Below are 7,734 nucleotides of genomic sequence, written 5' to 3'. Positions count from 1 at the left end.
TGGCCCTTCAAACCTGCTCTGCCATTCATCCTGAATGTGGATGATCATCGAATTCAATATCCCAACCTTTCCCCACATATCCCTTGATCCCTTTTGCCCCAAGAGGTATATCTAATTTCTTCTTGAAAGCATACAACATTTTGGCCTCAGCTGCGTTCGGTGGTAGTGAATTCCACACATTCACCCCCCTCTGGGCAAAGAAATATCTCCTCACCTCAGTTCTTAAAGGTTTATCCCTTATCCTCAAACTTCTTTAGTTCTGGACACCACCACTATTGGGAACATTCTTTCTGATAACATTCTTTCTGTCTAACCCATGTCTTGTGTGGGCCAGACAGTACAAGAAGTAGATCCAGAGGACAGGAGTGGCCATGATAAATTGCCCCTTAGTTTCCCCAAGATATATACGTTAGGGGGGATTATTGGGATAAATACATGAGGTTACGGGGTAGGCCTAGATAAGTGTCAGTGCAGAGTTGATGGGCTGAATGGCCTCCTTCTGCACTGTAAGGATTCTAATCTGCAATTCTATCCCGATGATGATGTACCTGATGAAGCCTGGAATATTGGATCACGTATGTCGGTAATGTTATCTAAAAAAAAAGCTCAGCACGATCTTGCCGCTTTGCCAACAAACCAAACCCGCAGAGCAGATTGTACTCCAACACTGAGTAAGCTGCAATAACCTTTAGACCAGACTGTAGCCACCCCCCCCATCACCACCTCCACCACCTTAGTCAGCAAAGCCAACCTGCAGTTCAGATTGTAATCTGGGCCTTCGTTGGCTCCAGTGCCCTTAAGAGTCATCTGGGGACCCTGGCAAGGAGTAGTTTGGCAGTGTGCAAGAAAAATGATTAAATCTTGTAACCCTTGTATGTCAGATAAATTCACCCTGGTGTATTAGGTATGTGTGCAGATCTTGCAGACTTTGTGAGGCAGGATTCTGTAGGTTTTTAAAGCCTATTCACACAACTTGCTGATTGAACACATTTATTTTAAAATTGTTGGTTGTATTCCTCCCTCATGCTGCATTTGAATGTTAACATGTTTCTGGGTAGGATTTTCCAGCCCACGACCCCCCTTCCACCTCCCCGTTAGCTGCCGGAGAGATGCTGCCACCCTCCTCTGGTACCACCAAGTTCTATGGCATTCGATCTGGTTCACCTGTCCTATTGTTGGGGAACCCATCACGTTTTTGATAAGACTGGAAAATCCTGACTTCTGGATCCTTCTAGCACTATGTCACACAAGGCATTGGCAAAGAAAGGAGATCTTTTTTAACATTTGTTCATGGGCATCATTGGCAAGCATTTATTGCCCATCCCTAATTGTCCTTGAGCTGAGAGAATTTAAGAGTCAACCACATGACTGTGGATCTACACTCACATGTAGGCCAGACCAGGTTAGGATGGCAGATTTCCTTCCCCAAAGCACATTAGTAAACTGGATGGGATCCTGAAACGGTAAAATCCCTTTGCCCTCTTTGATTCCTGTGCCAGGAGGGATGGTTAAGTTCTAGCCACCCTGTCAGAGAGTCAGCGCAGACACGATGGGCCAAATGGCCTCTTCGGCACTGTGGGGATTCTGTGATTTACTGCAACAGGGATAGGGATCAGAGAAGTCATTTGCATGTGCGATTCATCAATCATTGAAAATATGTTTTTGATGTGGTGGCTCATCTTGACCTATCTTGCCTCCAGTGGTAACTGCATGTGGTCTGAGTGCAGACGCCCTGAAAGAAGAATTATGTCCAGACGAAGGGTAACTCATTGTATAAAAATGCAAATCCTTAAACAGGTTAAATCTTTCTTAAATCCCCATGATGGCAACCGGCGAATGAAAGCAGAAGATTGCTGAGGAGAGCTGAGAGCCCGATAAGTTATTTATGCTTAATGCTGTTAGAATATTCAGCAAACAGAGGAAAATATTGAATCATTCAGAAAGTATGAATCCCATATATATCAATTCTAATTAATCCAACACTTAGAAGCATCCTGATGGTATACATTAGCACCCCTGCGTACGAAGGGAAAACAACTCAATTTCCCACTGCTTTCATTCGTACACTCAATATAATTAGCAAAGTTTATTAAAATGTGCCTGTTTCTCTGAACAGAAATTTATCTCACATGTAAAGCATGACGGCAGCCGGTTTCATTTCACATTCTATTTCGCAGTTGCTTTATGAATTAGTCACAATGTTGTTGATCTTCTTGTACCCCTGCCATGAGAACTTAAAAAGAGCACCAATGCTGTAAGGCCCTGCGTTAAACCCTTCACCGCTGCCGTCACCCTACATTACCGAACACTTCAACCATTCCACAAATTTCAGCATCAGTTGACATTTTGATCGTGTAAAATGAGAAGATATCTTAGACAGCTCTTAACAAAGTGACAAAAGTGTTCAAGGTGATGCACTCAACGCCAAGCGTAATAAATGTCTTACATTCATTTCTCTTCAACCCAGATGGTTTTTCTTGAAGATTTTCTAACTTTACTGCGCCCACATGGTGATTTCCCCCCCACCCACACCTTCCCACATGGTGACCTTGACCTTAACACGGCTGACAGATTTCTCCTCCTCTTCATGTTTCTGCAGATACACCATCAAAAGCATTCTTTCTGGTTGCATCTTGGTACGGCTCCTGGCTGTCAGGTTCTTGATTAATAAGGGGATCAGGGGTTATGGGGATGAGAAAAATATCAGCCATGATTGAGTGGTGGAACAGACTCGATGGGCCAAGTGGCCTAATTCTGCTCCTTGGTCTTAAGCTCTGTTCCAGACTGCAAGAAGCTACGGAGGGTCATGAATTTAGCCCAATCCATCACACAAACCAGTCTCCCATCCATTGACTCCATCCACACTTCCCGCTGCCTCGGCAAAGCAGCCAGCATAATTAAGTACCGCATGCACCCCGGATATTCTCTCTTCCACCTTCTCCCATCAGAAAAAAGATACAAAAGTCTGAGGTCACGTACCAACCGACTCAAGAACAGCTTCTTCCCTGACTTTTGAATGGACCTACCTCGTACTAATCTTTCTCTACACCCTATTGGTAAATGTGACACTAGGGGGTGATTTTCCCAACCTGCGGTGCTGCTATAACCTCTGCATGCCTCTGGCAGCCGGTTCCCTGGGGGGGGGGGGGCAACAATGGGCCATGAGGTGGTTGGAAAGGCCGGCGATGAGAGCGGGGGCCAGCAGTTGGGAAACCAGCAGTCAGTGACCACTGCGCACACGCTGACCTCGGCACTGATAGATCGGCACGTGCGCAGTGGCCCACTCAGAGCTCTGCTGCTGACCGCTCAGCGGGAATACTGATTTTCAGCATGATTCATGCTGGTGCACTCTGCAGAGTGTGGGAGATTCACTTTGAAACTCCCACTGAGAAAACCAGTGGGATTTCCTCCGGTTTTCACGCAAATTCGACACTTAGAATTTTTTTTGGAGAATCGCCCCCATATTCTGCACCCTCTGCTTTCTTTCTGCCCCATGTACTCTGTGTTCAGCATATTTTATCTCTATAGCACGCAAGAAACAATACTTTTCACTGTGTCCCAATACATGTGACAATAATAAATCAATTTACATTATAAGGCCCATTGATAGGCTGGTGGTTTATTGGTACTCTGGCGAGTGAGGTTCCATGATATGGAGATGCCGGTGTCACTGGGGTAAACACAGTAAGAGGTCTCACAACACCAGGTTAAAGTCCAACCAGTTTATTTGATAGCAAACCCATGAGCTTTCAGAGATTGCCACTTTGTCAGGTGAGTGGAGATTTCTGGTCTCAGACAGAGCGTATAAAGACATGCACAGTTTACAGAATACTGACTAGAATGCAAGTCTTTACAGCTAATCAATTTTTAAAAGTGCAAAGAATGTGTGTGGAGAGAGCATTAAGCATAGGTTAAAGAGATGTGTATTGTCTCCAGACAGGACAGTAGGTGAGGTGTTGCAAGCCCAGGCAAGTCATGGGGGTTACAGATGCTGTGACCAGGATCACATCTCTTCAACCTATGCTTAATGCTATCTCCACTCACATTGTCTGCACCTTTAAAAATTGATTAGCTATAAAGACTCACATTCTAATCAGTATTCTGTAAACTGTGTGTGCCTTTATATGCTCTGTTTGTGATCGGAACTCCCCACTCACCTTACAAAGGGGCAAACCCCGAAAGCTAGTGGGTTTACTATCAAATAAACTGGTTGGACTTTAACCTGGTGTTGTGAGACTTCTTACTGTGTGAGGTTCCAGTCAGAGGAACCCAGTGGCTGCTGCAATCTGCTCCAGCTGATTTGCTGTCACCATGCTAGATACTATTGGCGTTGAGTGGTTGAATGTATACCTGTAATGACATCCATGAAAGGGGCCCAGCACTTACTGGTTCTATTGTACCATTTGCTTGGGCCTGAGGCTTATCGATTCCAGTGAGCTGCATAGAGCAGATTTCAAAAAACTTCTCCAAAGCCCCATCCACCTGATACACCCTTCTCACTGGTGGGCACCCAGGAGCCTACATGGTGACCATTTGAGCTCCTACAGAAGTTGCCAATTATGTCAGCAAGGACTTGTCCTGTAAGGATCCAGCTGCAGCGCCCACGATGGATACCAAGGATATAAAGTTTAATTTATAAACGTTTATTTATTCGTCACAAGTATGGCTTACATTAACACTGCAATGAAGTTACTGCAAAATTCCCGTAGTCCAGCGCCTGTTTGGGTACATGCACCTAACCAGCACATCTTTCAGAATGTGGGGGGTGGGGAAACCAGAGCACCGAGAGGAAACCCACGCAGACACAGGGAAATCATGCAAACTCCACACAGACAGTGACTCAAGCCGGGAATTGAACCCAAGTCCCTGGTGCTGTGAAGCTGCAGTGCTAACCACTGCGCTTGATAGATTTATATTGAAGAGTAGTGAAGACATTGCAGGGTGATGCCAAGTGAGCAAGATGTAGATGACTTCATGGTTGTAACCACGGTGCTGTAATACCTACGCGCATCTTCCAACATTTGGTACAGACATCTGTGTGAAACCAGCTGTACTTTCTTCATGGTTAGACCATTGATGCACTCATCCGTGTTGTCCTGAGCTGAGCTGGAAGCAGGCAGGGGTCCCTCCGGTGCTATCTCCACCCTGTGTTGTTGTTGCTCACGTTATGGGCATTATACCCTGTGCAGACTTCTCTATCCTGCCACTGCGCCCACGTAGCATGTCTGATGGGGCAGAGAACTTGACGCAGCACCCTCAAAATGATTGTCCTCCCATAAGCTCTTCTCTGGAATAACACTGGTGTTGAAAAGGCCCAAAATTTATTGAAAGGTGTCAAAGAAGAAGAAGGAAGATGGAGTGAGGATGCAAAGGCGCTCAATATAGAAGGAAGGGTGTGCCTTGCAAAGTAAAGCTGGAGTGACGGGTATCGTTGATGGCTGTATAAGTGGAAACATGTGAAAAAAAGAACACTGATAATCCAGTGCAGAGCGAGAAAATGAAACAGTGAATGTCTTTGCAACATGCAAGAGATGTGACCGATTCTGTCTTTGGGATTGTATAATGAAGAACATGGCAGTGGTTAAATAACAGATAGAATTCCTACAGAGCAGAAGGAGGCCATTTTGCCCATTGAGTCTGCACCAGTCACAATCCCACCCAGGCTGTTTCCCAGTAACCCCATGTATTTTACGTGCTAGTCCCTCTGACACTGAAGGGTCATTTAGCATGGCCAATCAACCAAACCTGCACGTGTTTGGAGTGTGGGAGGAGCAGACACAGCGAGAATGTGCAAACTCCGCACAGTCAACCGAGGCCAGAATTGCACCCGAGTCCTTGGCGCTGTGAGGCAGCGGTGCTAACCACTGTGCCGCCGTGCCACCCTGAGGTGGAAGGGAGTGAGACGGCTGAAGTTTTGAAGATATGCACTCACCCCCTTCTGCCCCGAGTTGATCATTAAACAATAAACCAAAGTCTTGGGGATGATCTGAACAACAGTACCTCTCTCAGCCACTTCTATCCAAGCCTGTTTGTTAGTGGCTTCAAGGATGATCCTGCAGATACTGGGGAACAGTAACTAACAGCCAGCCCCTACTTTTGCATGGGAATTTCCAAGGATTCATTCGGAACATGGGGGAGACAGATCTCCAAGTCATTTTGGCAGTCAGGCCTTGAAGGTGGCATGATGGCACAGTGGTTAGCACTGCTGCCTCACAGCGCCAGGAATTCCAATTGGGTCAGTGCCTGTGTGGAGTTTGCAGGTACTCCCCGTGTCTGCATGGGTTTCCTCCGGGGGCTCCGGTTTCCTCCCACACTCCAAAGACGCGTGGGTTAGGTGGATTGACCATGCTAAATTGACCCTCGTCTCTAGGTGATAAATATATGGGGTTATGAGAATAGGACCTGAGTGGTTGATGCAGATTAAATGGGCTGAATGGCCCCCTTCTGTACTGTGGGGATTTTATGATCCTATGATTGCAAGCAAGAGATGCACTGCCACTCTGAGATACGTCCCCATTTTAAGTAGAGTTGGATAAGGGAGCAAAAATTAGATGGGTCACATGGATGAACTTCCCAATTTTGCACACAATTAATGTTAATCGTATATGAACTGTGATTAATTGTATGCAGGTGCTGAGCATTAGCTGGGGATTAACTCATGCCCTGAGCACAAATGTTAAAATTGGAATGAGGCAGAGAAACTTAGAATGGTCCCTGTACAAAGCTGACAGGCAAATACATGAAGCATTAAAAATGAATAATTAGCAGACTGAAATTGTGCCTGATTGAATGGAGGAGAAGGAAAACACAAAAGTGAGTATGTCCATAATCTGAACGATACTTTCAGGTTATGTCATGCTTTAGGAGATTTGTTTTGCAGAGAATAGGTTTGTTCAACTAAAAGCAGGACCTGCAATGTTTTATCGATATTTCAATATATTTTTTCAGGCACCTTCATGATGCATGTTGATGATTTCTAAATGTGATAGGTCTTTAGAAGCAGAAATCCCTTCACCAAAATTCCTTGCGTGCAGTGTGCAGTGGAACTGACATTCTTGGTTAAATACAAGGCAAAGACTCTCTGGTTGGCCCATCAATTGGATCCTTAATCAAGGAGTTCATACTCCAATAGGCCAAACTCAATGGCCAGAGAGAAGTCCCAGTAAGTAGTCTTATAACACCAGGTTAAAGTCCAACAGGTTTGGTAGCACGAGCTTTCGGAGTGCTGTCCCTTCATAGATGACTCACCTTTTGAAGGAGCAGCGCTCTGAAAGTTCGTGCTGCCAAATAAACATGTTGGACTTCAACCTGGTGTTGAAGGACTACTTACTGTGCTTACCCCAGTTCAATAGCAGAAAACTCCACATCCTGATTGAAGTTTTTACACTAAAGGGGTGATAGGTACAGTGGCATTTGAGAGATGTGTTCTTAATTAGCTTCGAATGGAGATTGAAATTGGAAATCAGGTTTGTGGGACGTTATATGTGGGACAATATATTGGGCAGAGTTTTGTGCAGATGGAATATTTTCAGGAATGGTGGTGGTTTCAAGGCCTAACCCATGTGGATCTGCAGTACACACTCCAGCACAAATATCTGGAAAATACCCTCCTAATTACCTGCCTTCATGTCCATTGTCCAATTAAATAAGTCGGTTGGGTTAATGAAGCTGCTGGCCCAATTAGACGACTCACAGTGATGTCCGTTCCATTGCTTACCTGGGAGAGGGAGGCTC

General features: G+C 45.3%; 1 pseudogene; it reads left to right on the top strand.

Annotated features, from left to right (window-relative positions):
* The first annotated feature begins 6,658 nt into the window (after positions 1-6,658).
* Positions 6,659-6,759, top strand: LOC145344628 (U6 spliceosomal RNA; annotated as a pseudogene).
* The last annotated feature ends 975 nt before the right edge of the window (positions 6,760-7,734 follow it).

This window comes from Carcharhinus amblyrhynchos, chromosome 6, assembly GCF_965287045.1.
Source record: "Carcharhinus amblyrhynchos chromosome 6, sCarAmb.v2.hapA, whole genome shotgun sequence".
NCBI classification, from domain to species: Eukaryota; Metazoa; Chordata; class Chondrichthyes; order Carcharhiniformes; family Carcharhinidae; genus Carcharhinus; species Carcharhinus amblyrhynchos.
Note: the sequence above shows the minus strand (reverse complement) of the source record. Positions and strands in the feature narration are given on the sequence as shown.